Genomic DNA, 15,924 nt, shown 5'->3' on the forward strand with positions numbered 1-15,924 from the left:
TTAAAATCCCTTTTATGGTAAAACAAATATTTTGTTATAATTGATTCCAGTATCTGACTACATGTAGGTTATTCATTAACCTACAAGTAACAAGTACCTTCAAGTACAAATATTTTTGCTAGAATTACAAGGGGATTAGGAGTGGGGTGAAAATGGGATTGGACTATAGACACGGAGTTTCAGTGTATATAAAAACACATATCAATGATAGAAGAAGAGATTGAGGGTACAGTGTATGCCAGGATGGAAAAGCATTGAGAGGGAAATGGGCTTAAAGATAATATTTCAGAAGTCTCTGGGTGATGCAGAATGTGAATACTCTAGGTTACTCTCAGAGAGGAACTATGGTAATAAAATCTACATTATTCTTCAAGACCTCAGGAGTTGAAATTATATGCAGAGACTGGAATTCAAAGTTGGTTAGCTGTGGTGAGGGATAGGGAAAGAACATCTCTGTTCAGATAGCAGGTAGACTGTGATTTATATATCTTTAATAAACAAAGAAAACCTCAGGCTTCTCAATTGAATGTAAAAAACAACTAAAAAAGACAAATGTCGCGGGGGGCCGGCCCAGTGGCTTAGCGGTTAAGTGCGCGCACTCTGCTACTGGCGGCCCGGGGTTCAGATCCTGGGCGCGCACTGACACACCACTTCTCCGGCCATATTGAGGCCGCATCCCACATACAGCAACTAGCAGGATGTGCAACTATGACGCAGAACTATCTACTGGGGCTTTGGGGAAAAAAAAGGAGGAGGATTGGCAATAGAGGTTAGCTCAGAGCTGGTCTTCCTTAGCAAAAAAAGAGGAGGATTAGCATGGATGTTAGCTCAGGGCTGATCTTCCTCACAAATAAATAAATAAATAAATAAAAGGATCTGTCTCTTAAAAAAGAAAAAAAAAGACAAATGTGTGTAGACCAGTTTAAGATTAGTAAATAAATTTTCAACCTTTGATTGTTGATTTGATTTCAAAGATATCATCTCTTAACATGGAAAGTGCAGTAGGCTGGAATTAATGCTAGAATAAAGCCTAAAATAAGGAGAAGGACTTATTTGGAATTGGTTAGATAACTCAAAAAATCTTCCTTCAGTATTTAAAAAATATTTGAATGTACCACAAATTTTCAGGGGAACAATAAATAATATTCAATTGGTCCATTCTTTGAATATCATCCAATTTTCCTGTAGATATTGCTTGTGAAAACTAAAACACCCTTCACAATATTGTCTTCTTCTTCTATCTTTAAAATATCTATTTGATCCAGATATTCCTGCAAAAAGCAGTGTGAATGTTTCAGATTATAACTGTCAAGCTCATGGCATTTGCAAAGGTTTTTTTGCATTTGGAGAACATTTTATACTTATTTGGCCTGGCAGAATAATCGGGGTTATTTTGACTCCCAATCTGTGTGACCAAATTTAACTGTATTGACTACCATTAGCCTTGAGAATACATCACAATGAATTTTTTACATTTAACTTTCCCAAGGTATTCCCAACCCATGGAATTTTTCATATAATCAGAAATCTTGCAATTGGAAACAATTTGGACGTAAAGCTCTATTAATAAAATAATCAATTTCTAGCTTTTTTTTGAGGAAATCTCTCTTTTTAGGTTTTGATTTTCTCATTCTTGATTGTCTCCAATGAACAGGGTATATCTGTAATAAATTGTTTTGAAAATGGATTTATTTTCCGAGCTATGCATGTGGTGCAAGTGCATGTAAAACTCTTTAAGCTGGATAATGTTTACAAATTGATTCTTCTGAGCTCACTTTGTTTCAATGAAACAAATACAGTTTAATAAAGTCATTATCTCTTATCAATAAATGACACTGTGTTTGATCATGTATGGGTAGACAAGCTCAATATTTTCACAAAACATCATTCTTACAAAGATGATAAACGTCTAATTGTTAGCTTTTATAAAAATAAATATGTAATAATATAATATTAATATGCAATAATATATAATATATAGTATAATGTGTAATATAATAGGTACTTAATTACAGAATTACACACGTTATTAATTACAGCATTATTGATGAATGTGATCATATTGTTCCTTGTTTATTGATATTTACCAAACTTTACTCTTTAGCTTGGTAAACTATTCTTTCAGGACCTCGCTTTCACAAGTTTCCAACAATTTATATTGGAAAAAGAATTGCAGATGTGTGGAAATGCAGATGCGGTCTATGCCAGTAATAGTAATGAATTGTTTCACTATTTTTTAGAGAAGGGGGTTGAGAAAGAGCAGGAGAATAGATGAAAATTGTCCTGTCTCATTCTGGTAGATTTCTCTATTCTAATGGTGTTGCACATTATTTGATTTTAATTCGAGATTTTCTATTTCTCAGAACAGGAAATAAAATAATGTTTCTCTTCTTCCTTCCTAATAGCTTCAAATAACAAATTTTAATTATCTAGAATGAGAAGAAACTATTGCATGGTAAAAGAGTAGCAATATAACAGCGCGACAATGTCAGCTCCACCGCATACGAGCGTTAAGACCTGACCTCTTTATGGCTCAGTTTCTTTGTTTATAAAATGGAAATAATATCAAATTGTAGAGTGATTGTGACATTGTTGTGAGTATACCAACCTTTAGTTGCTGTACCAGATTTCTGTGCTGCGTAACAAATTACAAATTTAGCTTCTTAAAACAATACACTTATGTTATTTCACAGTCTCGGCAGGCCAGGCGTCTGGGAATGGCTCATCCGGGTCCACTACCCAGAGTCTCACAAGGTTGCAGTCAAGGTGTTGGCTGGAGACGGGTTCTCATCTGAGGCTTGGGGGGTCTCTTCCAGGCTCATGTGGTTATTGGCAGAACTCGTTTCCTTGCAGCTGTGGAACACAGAGAAGCTTGTTTCTTCAAAGCCAACAGGAGACTCTCTTCAAGAAAGACCTAGTTTCTCTTTCACATGTTTTCACTAATTAAGTCAGGCCCACCCAGGTGAATCTCCCTTTTGATCACTTCAAACTCCACTGATTTGGCACCTTAATTCCATCTGCAAAATCTTACTTTAGAACATAACTTAATCACAGGTGTGGGTCATATTCACAGGTCCTGCTCTTATTCAGAGCAAGGCGGTTATACAGAGGGTATATATACACCAGGGGATGGGAATCATAGAGCTTTCTTAGAATTCTGCCTACCACAGTTATGTGTCTACAATTGGATATTTTGGTTCTATCCTTTCTGTACATCTGGGAAGACTGTACCTTTCTGCCTCTTTGAAGTTAGGTGCAACTATTTTATTTTCTTTGGCCAATGAAATGGGAGTAGAAGTGATATGCATCATATGCATAGAGAAGCTTTAATAGTCGATAAAAGCATGGTGGTGATGAAGCACGTGTCAGCCTATATCCCTAAAGGACCATGATGTACAGATGCCCTGCTCACCCAAGAGAGACAGGAAATGTGACTAAGAAACTGTTATTGCATTAAGCCATTGAGATTTGGGGAATTCTTTGTTATTTCAACATAACTATTCCATCAGACTGTATAAGCCTCCATCAATATCTAGCACACAATAAGCATTTAGTATATGCAAATTTCATATTATATGTGTTTCAAATACAGTCAACCCACATTCAGAGACTGGTATTCCAATTTATCACATTTCCTGAATTGACAGAAAATAATATGTTTATTGTTACAAAATTACTTATTCTAAGAAATACAGAGTAGATAATCAGAGCAAAGATAAAAGAACAAAAGCTAACCAATATTGGTAGAGCAATAACTAGTTGAAAGTCATTATGCAAGAAAAACCTGATCTATATCCATATCTACATCTATCTATATCTATCTATCCTGATTAGCAGCTCTTTGAATTGCTTCCTTAGCTTACTATGTATACTGTTTACTCAGAAGGTCAAGATTATTGGCACTGTAGGGAATTCCAACTCTCAACCAATCAAGCCGGCAATGGGGGAGGACTAAGTAATAGGTGCATGAACCAAATTGAGAACATATATAACAGATGTAATCAATGGCTGCATTGTATGGCACAGGTGCTACAGGAGGTCAGAGATGGCAGAGGCAGTATGACATAGTTTTGTAAAGGGAGGCTTCATGGAGAAATTGGGGATCTTGAAGGCAGTAGAAATTTACATTAGCAGGCATGAAAGGGGCTTTTCTGGGAGGTGCATCCTCCCAGAACGTTTAAGGCATGTTTAAGCCAGAGACAACCCTAATTGGAATAAAGATTCTTGTTAGACTTCACGTCTTTTCTCTGAGATTTACATCCATATGTTCAATTGCTAATCGTCTGATGTTTTTATTTATTTTTGAAATTACAAACCTGCTGTGTAAACTTACAAACACAGAAAAGTATGTACATCATAGATGTACAGATCAATCAATTTTCACAATAGCACACTTTATGCCCATCATCCAGATAAAGAAACAAGCCCCACTTGTGTTCCCTGCTTGTCAGTACTTCCTTCACCAGGATAGTAACTATCCTCACTTCCAAAATTAAGATTAATTTTGCCTGATTTTAAACTTACGTAAACCAAATCAGCATTTATTCTTGTGTCTCTTCTTTTGCCCAATGTTAAGTTTGGAAAATGCATGTGGCAGTAGTACAGTCTTTTTATTGCTGTATAGTATTCATTGTATGCAAATACTATAACTTGGTTACCAATTATACTATTGATGGGTTTGGGCTTCTTTCCAGTCTTTGGCTATGGATAATATGAACATTCTTGCACATGTCTTTTGATGTACATTTGTACTCATTTTTGTTGGGAGTATGATTAGCAGTTAAAATTGCTAGAACATAGGATCTACACGTGTTCAATTTTAGTAGATAGTGTCAGTTTTCCTGAGAGTTTGCACCAACTTTCACTGCTACCAGCTGTATTTCAGAATTCTAGTCATATAATATCCTGGTCAATAAATGGTATTTTGATTCTTTTTGAATTTCATCCTTTCTTTTGAACTCACAGTGTTACCCCATTGTTGTTATAAACGAATTTCTCATCTGAAATGGTATTCTTAGTCTTCAAGTAAAGGCAAGCAGATTTTTTTCTCTTCCTGGAGTGCAGCCATGTCCAAGAAATCTATGTCCAAGGTGGTGTGTGTACCAAATGTCAGAAGTAGAAGTAATCTTCTCAGTCACTGTTATGATGTCAGGCACTGTGGGAACAACTGTAGCCTCTTTTGGTTTAAACCCTGATGGTCCACAGTTAGGCTCCAAGTAGAGAATCTACCAGTAGTAGACGAGGTTTGGCCCATAAGTCTGTACTACAGATATCAGTTATTTATTTGGGTTGAGTATTCTCTGCTTTTCCGTGTGCTCCACAATCTTTCACAGATAAAGACCTTTCTACTTTATCATTGTGTTCATGTACTTCCAGGACTGGTTCTCTGAATCAGCCTTTTCCCCAAAAAGCAAGTACTTCTCCCCAGTGGTTTGCACCCAGAACACTGAGAATGATCTCCCAGGGCTCAATGGCAATTGTGAGCTGGCTTCTTCCTGATTTCATTAGTGAAGAAAGCCTTTCGGCAATAGGTAGCAGAGCCTTGATGATGAGCACGTCTTTCTCTTCTTTCATTTTTTTCTTGAAGCACTCAACCCTCTCTCTTTGGCGAGACAGGGTAGACCTAACCAAGAACATCAGCTGTGGCTGTTTGCCACATATGTACAAAACTGCCATCAGGCGCTGAGGTTTCACTTGAAGCGCATAGCAGCACACTACTTTCATGGTGGCAATTAGCTGTCTTGGAAAGGGGCCACAGCAATCAGGCAGTGACGCTTTTCCTTTCTGAGCAGTCTTCTTCTCAAAGGCAGAGCAGCCATCTTGGTTTTCATCTTGATCGGAATATGATTCATCTTCCCCAGTTCCTCTTTTAATAGACCACTTTGCTCTTGATTCTACTTATCACTTGCTCCTTGTTACTCAAATTTACTCAGGTTCCATATTTCAAGATAAAACAGACACCTACTCTCCACATATGGGCCAAGAGAGGACCGCTAGTGGAAGGCACTCACAATGCTATTGCCCAAATCTCAGTATTTACTAGCTTCTTTGGAAGCTTGACCAGATGGACCTGGCCATACTAAGTTCTAAAAAGCTTCACTATTATGGGCTAGTTAAGATAGGACCAAATTTTCTTGGGCCAAATGACCAGATTTGGCTAACAGTGTTCCTCCATTTTCTCCCTGTTTGATGTTGCTATAGTTTTTCTTTTAATTCCAAATTCTCTCTTAGATCTTCTGGTGGATCACGTGTATTTCTGTCCTAATTCACAGAGGTGTCAGTTACTCCATAACACAAACCAGATCACTATTTTCTTCTAGAAGTGGACTGACATCTTCATGCTGAGCATGACAAGTTTATTGGGAGTTGTTTTGGTGATTAGCAAGTAAGAGTCAACTTGGATTCCTTCATGGATTTTGCTTTCTTTTGTTTGGTATAGGACTCTAATTTTTTTTTTGTTTGACGATTTATTCATTTACCCTCTCAACTTTTGAGAGTTTTGTGATTGTTTCTATGAATGGAATAATGGGTTCAGATACATCAATTTGAATCTTTACAAACTTTTCTTTTTACATATATGTATTTTTTTTATACAATATTTTTTCCTGAGGAAGATTCACCCTGAGCTAACATCTGTTACCAATCCTCCTCTTTTTTTGCTTGAGGAAGATTAACCCTGAGCTAACATCTGTGCCAATCTTCCTCCATTTTGTATGTGGGTCACCACCACAGCATGGCTGATGAGTGGTGTAGGTCCACACCTGGGATCCATGCAAACTTTTCTTTTAAGTCATAAGGCATTGCCGAAAGTAGATTACCCTGGCCATGACTAAAATATGCCCTCCATCCAAATTTCCTGGATTAAATTCCAAGGAATCAGATTGCTGAAAGTAGATTACCCTGGCTATGACTAAAATATGCCCTCCATCCAAATTTCCTGGATTAAATTCCAAGGAATCAGCTTGGTTTAACAGCTTCATTTGTTTGATGAGGTAAGGCATTTCACTTGGGTGTTTTGGTTCAACAGCAACAGCGACAATAGGGATCGCTTAAATAGGAGTGGTATAAATGGTAGGCAGGATGGCAAGCTACAGAGTATTGCAGATATCACCACCAAGTCTTGCAGGCCTCCTGTTCCTAGCACATTTCCTGGAGACAGCTCCTCTAGATTTTCCAGTCCCCAGTTCCATTCTAATGAGAAGATCTATGTTTTTCAGAGGACAGAATGCACATGGGGACTTGGGAAAGGACATCTGATGGAGATGAGACACCTAATGGTACCTGTTGCAAAAACTCAACAGGACTGTAGTTGGGCCCTCCTCCTTTTCTTTCCTCTTCAAGCCTTTTGCAATGAAACATACTTGATTGTTTCCTTCCTAAGACACAGGTTTAGGGGTCACAATCTCCATCTGCTGCTCATCACCTCTTGACTCTTTTCTCTTCGGATTTGTTTCAAGGGCATTCCCATTTTGGGTGAGCTCCAAAGGCACCTGCCCCTGAGCTGCTGCCAGCTTCCCCAAGTGCCTTTGTCTCACATCTTCATGTCTCTGAGAAATTTCTTCAGAAGTGAGAGATCATGGCTTATTCCGAGGCAAAGCCTTAGCATCAACTGCAACTATTTTAGAAACAAAGATTATAACTGGAGGAGTGTCTTCACTTCCACATTTCATAAAAGCTGCTTTCAGTGCCTGGATTTCTTGTGGAAGAGAATCAGTCATTTGTCCTCATGTGCACATTAGTTTCTCTACTCTCTCAGCTATAATATCAAGGAAGCCACGAAGTTTCTGACACACTATAGCAGGAACAGCTTGGGATATACTGGCCACTGACAGCAAATGGCATTGATCTGAACTTTAGTATCTAAATAATGTGCCTCTTGGGATCCACTATTTTATTGTAGAACTCACTATTTTGGCAATTTTTCCTTTGCTCTTTTTCAAGACAGCATCATATAAACTCCAAATACTTTCCAGGATCCACTTTACAAATGAAAGTTTCTTTCCTTTCGCCTGATCAATCCTCCTAATTTTCTTAGCTTTTATATTCATATAATAATCTCCTCACAGGTTTTCAAAAGAAATTTCTTTTTGATGCCCATCTTTCTGACTGGATTTTGTCAAAGAGTTCAATTTCAAAGTCCTACTGATCCATTGCACTGGTAAACACCACATTTTTGGATCTGGAGAAAACTAAAAGTGAGAATCATCTATATCCTCCAAGCCAGTGCTGCAGTCAGGTACTGGCCCTCCTTGTTCAGAATTTGGATTCACTTGAAATTTAATCTCTCTTTTTGCCCTTTCTTCTAGGAATTTAGAAGTGAAAAAGTCTCTGTGATTGCATTAATCTCTTCTGAAATATGCTTGAGGTGAGAACAGGTCTTTTGTGGAGTATATTTCTGTTCCACTATCAAGCCATCTTTCTTACTAATTACTAAAACTAGACAGATGTTTTCTATCCAGACTTGTCACAGAACTGCCAGTATCTGCAGACCCTTTCCATCACATCTACCACAATGATGTGCCCATCACAAATGCAACCAGCAACATATACTTCAGAGGTGAAATCCACATGTCCTGGAGAGTCTATTAGATTAATCAGATGCTCCTCATTACCTGGGTAGATGAAGGGCACATGTGGACTGCCAGTCTTTCTGCCCTCAAGCCAGTCAGAGATCTCCACCTACATTTAATCCTGGAAAGCCTGACTCTTTTGCATCATGTAGTGAAATGGTAGTGGATTTCACAGTGATCCCTTACTTCTGCTCATTTTCTCTGCAGTCCATATACCTTAACTTACTCTTCCTCAGACATGTCTTGGCTATTATTGGCACTTTGTTCTCCTATACGAATTTTAGAATTAGCGTGTCAAGTTCTTGCTTGCCAGGCACCTGCCATTGCTAGATATAAGACAGCCAGGCTAAGAGCCAAAACACAGATTTTGCTGATGTTGGCAGTGTTTCTCCAGAGTTGAATCATCTTATCCAAACTGTTGAACTCCGTGACCACTTTATTTCTTGTGACAGCTTTGGCCCCCAGCTCAGCTCCAGCCTCTGGCACCCAGCACACCATGTTTAAACGAGGCACAGAAAGCTCCAGGATTTTTTTTCTCTGGTAACAAATTCACCTCTCTTTTAAATAAAATACTTGTTGGGAGACTTTGTGGTTGACAGACCCTTCTGGTGCCAATCTGCTCCTTTTAAAGGTCTCAAGAAATGAATCAAACATCTCTGAGGCCTTGCTTGGTAGTGGGCTAACAGACTCGGTGGCTACCTGACACTTTGCTTGGCAAAATGACTTCTTTTGGGCTTTGAACAGATATCTCAGCCGTCTCTTTAGAGGAGGGAAGCTAGCTAACTCCGTAGCCAGCCCACTCACTCAAGACTAGCAGAGGGTGACCTCTGCACTCTGCACTAGGAGGAAATAGTGCCCACTTGTGAATGGAGCAATTAAACTCTTTTCCAAAAATCTGTAGCATCTGGAAGAGTGGAGTATATCCTTTCATGGTTAACAACTGTCTTAAAAAAGGAGTTGTAGACAGAAAATCATAGTACCACAGAAGTACAGATATAAGTTGGGGTGTAGTGGGAAACTTTTAGAAGTAGAGACGGAATCGCGTGCCCAGAATCTCTTGTTATTCTATCCCACAGCCTCCACTGAGCATAAACAGATGGCATGCACACTGGCTACCATTTGAGGAGGGAGTAAGACTGCCCCAGTAATGCTCTACTTGGTTATAGGGACAGGGGAGCAGGGAAAATATATGGGGCTATGTAAGAATGAAACCTTCTTGGCTTGGGAATTGACTGTGTTAGAAGGGGCAATATTCTGAAACCCAGATCTGCTGAGCCAGGTATCTGGCAAGATACCAAAAGGGAAAAGAAATAAGCTACCATCACCTTCCAGATCTGTCTTCAGTGTAATGTAAAAATCTAGTCATGAAAGTATTCTTCTTTATTATCTCCTAGATGTGCTTTGTTTTTTTACACCTCTGATATTTAAACCTGCAATCCATCTTGAACTGCTTTTGTGTGTACAATATAAAGTAGAAGTCGATGTGTGTGTATATATGAGTGTGTAAATATATTTTCCCTTATGGAAATCTAATTAACACAGAACAATTTGTTGCAAAGGCTATCTTTCCTGAGTCCACTGCCACTGTAGTGGCACATTTGTAAAGTAACTATATATGTAGGTTTGTTGCTTGACTCTCTTCCTTGTTTTTTTTTTTTTTTTGACTATTCTTCTGCCACTATCAGACTATTTTATTCACTATTGCTTTATCATAACTCTTGATATTGTTGGAAGGCAATTCTCCAGTTGTCTTTCAGATTTCTGCATGTTTTGCAAGCATAACTGATTACAATTGTTCTGGTTTAACTTTTCAAGGGTGTTTGTAAAGCAAACAGTCTTAGAAGATAAGGTAGTATCTTTTTCCAGAGCAAAGAGAAACTTGGCTTACAGCCTCAGAAGGTAGAAATGATACCAAACCAAGTAGGCTCGCCTCCTGGTGAGTTAAATAAGACTCTACACCAGTGGAAGTTGTCTCATAAAGTAAAGTGTATTTGCAGCAAATAGGAGGCCATGAGGAATCATTTCCAAAGTCATGGCGTCCCCAAACAAAGGAAAGCAGGAAATTTTATTTGGTCGGGGAATGAATATTCAAAAGGGAGAGGCGGGTATTCGCTTGCACAGGCTCAGTTGGAGAACATGTTTCCACATAATGAGACCTAAGCTCCTCCTGGAGAGATCTTTGCATTAAATAAGGCAAAGGTAACGGGCATAGCTCTTGTAGTGAGGCTTGGTCAGTTTCAGGATGGCTGGTGGTTACATCTCCTTAACATACAAAAGAAAAAGAAACAACTTGGAAAAACAGTTAATTTCTTCCAAACCCACCTTTGAGTTTCTGGAGGCCCCTAGTCCGTAACAAATCTCCCCTCTAGTTTTATTCTGCTCCTCATTCTTGAGGGACACAGGTCAAAGGTCTGTCTTTTGTAACTGCTTCTTGCTGAGCATGAGCATTGCCATAGGGACCAGTAGAGGAGCAGAATTCCCAGCTAATCTCAAATAGGTTTGTGGGTCACCAGAAGCATAGCCCCAAGCTGTTCGTAACAACCATCTGTAATTTTATAGCCTCAATGTGTTTAGGATCTGGGCATACTTGCCCTTCCCCCTCTAGATTCCATCAGCTCTTTATAGTCTAGATACTGGGTTGCCCCTTTCTCTGATGGACCTAGTCCTGCTGCCCAGGAACATGCAACCTCCTTGGAAGCATACTGTGCCTAAATGGTATGGGGTTGGTTAGGGTCCAGGGCACAGCCTGGGGTGGATAGCCAGTCATTACTTATCTGAACAAGTAGTCAGGGAGAAAACTCACAGGACTTAATACGTGCACAGTTTATAGAATGATTTTCTTTTCAAGTGAATGGCATAGAAAGCATAGGAGAAACAACCCAAAAGTTTTAACAACCACCAAGTATACAATTTGCATTTAAACTATTACAAAAACAAATTTTAGTGACAGTGAGATAGCTACAGGTCACCTGCTTACATTTCTTCTTCAAAATATTTTTCTTAGTACAACTGGCTTGCATAACACTTCAATGTAGTTTCAAAAAAATAAATTTCTATTTTATAGTCAGTAATAACTTAAGAACACATGAAAAAACATTTTATGGAAGCATTTATAATATTCCTATGGTTATCTTTGTATCATGAGCTCTTGGATGTTTGATGAGGTCTAAATTGTTAAGCTTAACCCACATTCTTTGCATGCATAAGGTTCTCACCAGTGTGATTTCTCTGATGTATAATAAGAGCTGAGTGGTAACTGAACATTGTTCCACACTCATTACAATGAAAGAGTTTCTCTCCAGCATGAATTTTATGGACTTCAGAGGTTATTATTGTTATAAAAGCTGGCTCATTGTCACTCTGAATTGATCTAGGCAACCCAAAACAGAGTAACAACACTTTTGTTACTTTATTCACCCGTTTTGACCTACAAGGAAAACCTTCAATCCTCCCATAAACGTATCCACAAATACCAAGAGGTATTCATACACTTCAGGGGCCATGGGCATAACAGTAAAATCAACTTGCCAGTCTTCTGCCAGTCAAGTCCCAGAATTTGAGTTGCTTTGGCCAGGGGAGGTACAGGAGGTCTTGTTTGTACATTATTCTTCTGGCAATAGATGCATTGTCCAGTTATTTTTTTTTCAATAAATTTTTTATACCTGGGGTGCTTATGACCTTCGTCAGCCATAGGTATAAGGTTTCTTCTCCATAATGGGTAGAATTATAAGCACTCTTAAGGAGCCTGCAAGCTGTTTGTTTGGGGACCCAAATCTTCCCTTGTGGGTTTATCATCCAGCCCTTAACTACTGGGGACCACTGAGAACCCTGTGTTTTGGCTTCCCTTACTTCATCAGCGGAATACACTGGTATAGACTCATAGGGGTGTAGAGTGGGAATCAACAGCAGCTTTTAGCAGCTGCATCTGTCAAGTTATTTCCTTTTATGGCCTCGGATTCCCTACTTTGATGGCCTTTACAGTGCACCACAGCTACTTCCTTGGGGCCCTGTGCTGCTTCCAGCAGTTTAAGGATCTCTGACCCATGTTTAATTTTTTTACTGCTGCTATTAAGGAGTCCTCTTTCTTTTCAAATGGCTCCATGAGCATGAATTAAAGTATATTTAGAGTCCATGTATATTGTTATTATTTTTTCTTTTTCCAATTCCAAGCAGTTATTGCTGTCTTTTGGGCCGAGGTATCTAGTGTCAGCTCCTTGGCCTCTATGGTTGCGTGCAGAGATGCTACTGCATAACCTGCTCCTCTTTGTCCATTATTCATGAAATTGCCCCCATCTACAAGCTACACTTCCTTTGCGTTAGACAATGGTTCACACCGGAGATCTCTGTGGCTACAGTAAACCTCATCAGTCACCTCTGGGCAAGCATGTGTAATAGGTCCATTGGAATCAGGGAGTGGGGTAGCTGGGTTTAAGGTATGACAGGGCTTTAAGGAAATCTGATTCTATTCTGGGATAGCCATAGATGTCCTTTAGTCTAGCTGGCTAGAGACTTGATGGAGGGTCCACACAGTCATAGGTTGGCCCATCATCAGTTTTTTGCTTTCTTAAGAGGCAGGTGGCAGCTACAGCTATCAAGCATGGGGCCATCCTTTCACCACGGTGTCTAGTTGCTTTGAGAAATGGGCTACCACTCTGTTTAGGGGTCCCAACATTTGGGTTAGCACTCCTATAGTTATTCCCTGTCTTACATGAACCCCAAATACTTTACAGTCTCTTTTTAGATATTCGTGCTTTTCCTTTGTATCCCTCATTGGCTAAGAAGTTTAACATATATAACTCAATTCTGACCCTGTCTACCTGGAGACAGCATCAGATCCCACAGAGTAAGGATTCAGTCCCACAGGATTACCCTTTGCCTCCCATTTTAAATGCCAATTGCAAATCCAGATTGTTACCTGTGCTTCCGACCAACCAGCAACAGACCAGAGGTTTCCATAATCCCCTCCTTGGGTTTGATTCACTTGATAGAGCAGCTCACAGAATTCAGAGAAACATTTTACTTAATAGCCAGATGGAACTGACACATAGAGCAAAATATGTAGAAAAGGGATGTGGAGCTCCCAGACCCTATCCAGGCGTACCACTCTCCCCGAATTTCCATGTGTTCATCAAGCCAGAAGCCCTCCCAACTTCATCCTTTTGGGCTTTAATGGGAACTTCATTACACAGGCATAGTTGAATAGATCATTGACTTTTGGTAACTGAACTTAATCTTCAGCTCCTCTCCCCAGCCTGGGGGGGGGTGGGGATAGGGCTTAAAGTTCCAACCCCCAAATCGTGCAATTTTTTTCCTTAGCAACCAGCCTCCACCTTTAGGGGCTTTCCAACAGTAGGACTAAAGTATTTGTCATAACAAAGGATGCCCCATGGCTCTTATGTGGGAAATTACAAGGGTTTTAGGAGCTCTGTGTTAGAAACAGAATGAAGATATCTACCATTATAAACCCAGTACTGTATAGCATTGACAGCACTAAGTTCTTGAACAAATTTATATTCCCCTGTTCCCAGCCTTTTACAAATCTATATTCCCCTGTTCTAAAAGCCCACTGATTACAGGAAAGATTTCTCTTTGCAGCTTTTGGTTTCAAGGGGTACCATTTTCCCCAAAGCCAGTGATCCATTTCCTTCAATTTTGCCTTTCCTGGCATGGCACCAGCTGCTCGCCCCACCTGTCCTTGTGCCCATAATTTCAAGTGAACTTGGCTTAAAACATTTAGAAGAATCTCTTCCTTCTTAGGTGCTGATGTATGCTGTAATAGGGTCATAAGCTTAACTCCCTGACTTTTGGGAACTTGGATCTCCACTTCATCTTGTTCCCAGCTTACGGAGGGCCCTAACTTTAGATAGCATGTCCCTCCCTAAAAGGGGTACAGGGCATTCTGGTACATACAGAAAAGATTGCTCCAGCATATTTTATCCTATTTCACAGGTCAGGGGCTCCAGAAACCTTTTGATCTCTCCTTTTCCTGATACCTCTTTTATGTCACAATTCCTTTTTGAAAGGTTTCCATTTTGGACATTCAACACTCAGAATATGGCTCCAGTATTGAGCAAGAATTTTTATTATGTTCTCTTCCTACTGCCAAGGTCACCCAGGGCTCCTAGAGTTCGTTGGGAAGCCCCATGGCCCCATCTTATCTCATCTGTAGTCAAGGGAAGTTGCCATGGCTCGGTCTTGTTCAATCCCTTCCCTCTATGGGGATGGTTTGGACAATCCTGCCACCAATGCCCTTCCTGTTTGTAGTACGCTCACCGATTAGCCCCCAACTTTGTTGGTGGCTTTTTGGTCCCTCGGTGGGGCCAGGGTCACTCACCCATGGCTTCTTCCTTCTCTCCCTTGGGTTATCTTGAGTAGGCTGGAGGGGCACAGCTAACAGGGGTTATTTACACCCTAGATGCAGCCTCTACTAGTTGAGCAGGGTTAGTATCAGGACCTATAGCCAACTTTTGGAGTTTTCTACAGATGTCTGGAGCACTTCGAGATGTGAAACAGGTATTAAGAACCATTGTACCTCCCTGGGCCTTGGGGTTCCAGTTTGTATATCACCTGAGGCAGTCCTGCAGCCTCTGAAAAATGGGCAGAGGGGTTTTCCTCAGGGCCTTGTTGGACCTCTCTTAATTTAGACCAGTTAATGGGTGGCTGGCTTACTATTTTCATGGCTTTCTAAAGCAAACCCAGAAAATATCCTAGCTTTTTCATCTTCGGAATCATTGGGATTCTACCCAGGGTTAGTCCCTGGCACAGCCTGTTCATTAGGCTTGCGAATGTCTGATCCTGGGTCATATTTATTATCTGTTTGTTCCCTAGCTTTTAACAGAACAGATGACTTTTCCTCAGCCTTGAGGAGTGTAGTTAACAGGCTTTGTATATCTGCGCAGGTTGGCTTATGAGTGGAGAAGATTCCCTTTGTCAGGTTTATGAATTCCTCTGAGTCAGCCGTCAATCCTCTACTGTGTGCCTTCCAATTATACAGATCAGAGGTGGACAAGGGGACGTGCACATCAATAAATCTCCCCTCACCATCAGGTATCTGTCTTAGGGGATATGTCCCAGGTTTGTAACTGGTTTCTAATCTAGTTGTACTATCTGGAAGAGGAGGGTGGAGGGTCTTTGGCTGTTGGAGAGTCCAATTCCCTGTAGAGGGATTTCTCAGGGGGGATAGTAAAGGGTTTGGCCCTGTTACAGCCTCCAGAGTCTCTCGGGGCTCACCAGCTGGTCCGAAGCTGGGGTATCTCAGCGAGGTGGACTCTAGGTGGGCTTCCCTCAGTCCCATGGTTTCTGATTTGGAGGAGCAGGTCCTCCTCTCCTCATCAGAGACTTAGTGCCATGAAGC

At 40.3% G+C, this 15,924-nt stretch overlaps 1 pseudogene; it reads right to left on the reverse strand.

Moving 5' to 3' along the window:
• Window positions 1-5,276: 5,276 nt before the first annotated feature.
• On the reverse strand, window positions 5,277-9,068 carry LOC131409235 (elongation factor-like GTPase 1; annotated as a pseudogene).
• Between the last annotated feature and the right edge of the window lie 6,856 nt (window positions 9,069-15,924).

Source organism: Diceros bicornis, chromosome 8 (genome assembly GCF_020826845.1).
Source record: "Diceros bicornis minor isolate mBicDic1 chromosome 8, mDicBic1.mat.cur, whole genome shotgun sequence".
Lineage (NCBI taxonomy): Eukaryota > Metazoa > Chordata > Mammalia > Perissodactyla > Rhinocerotidae > Diceros > Diceros bicornis.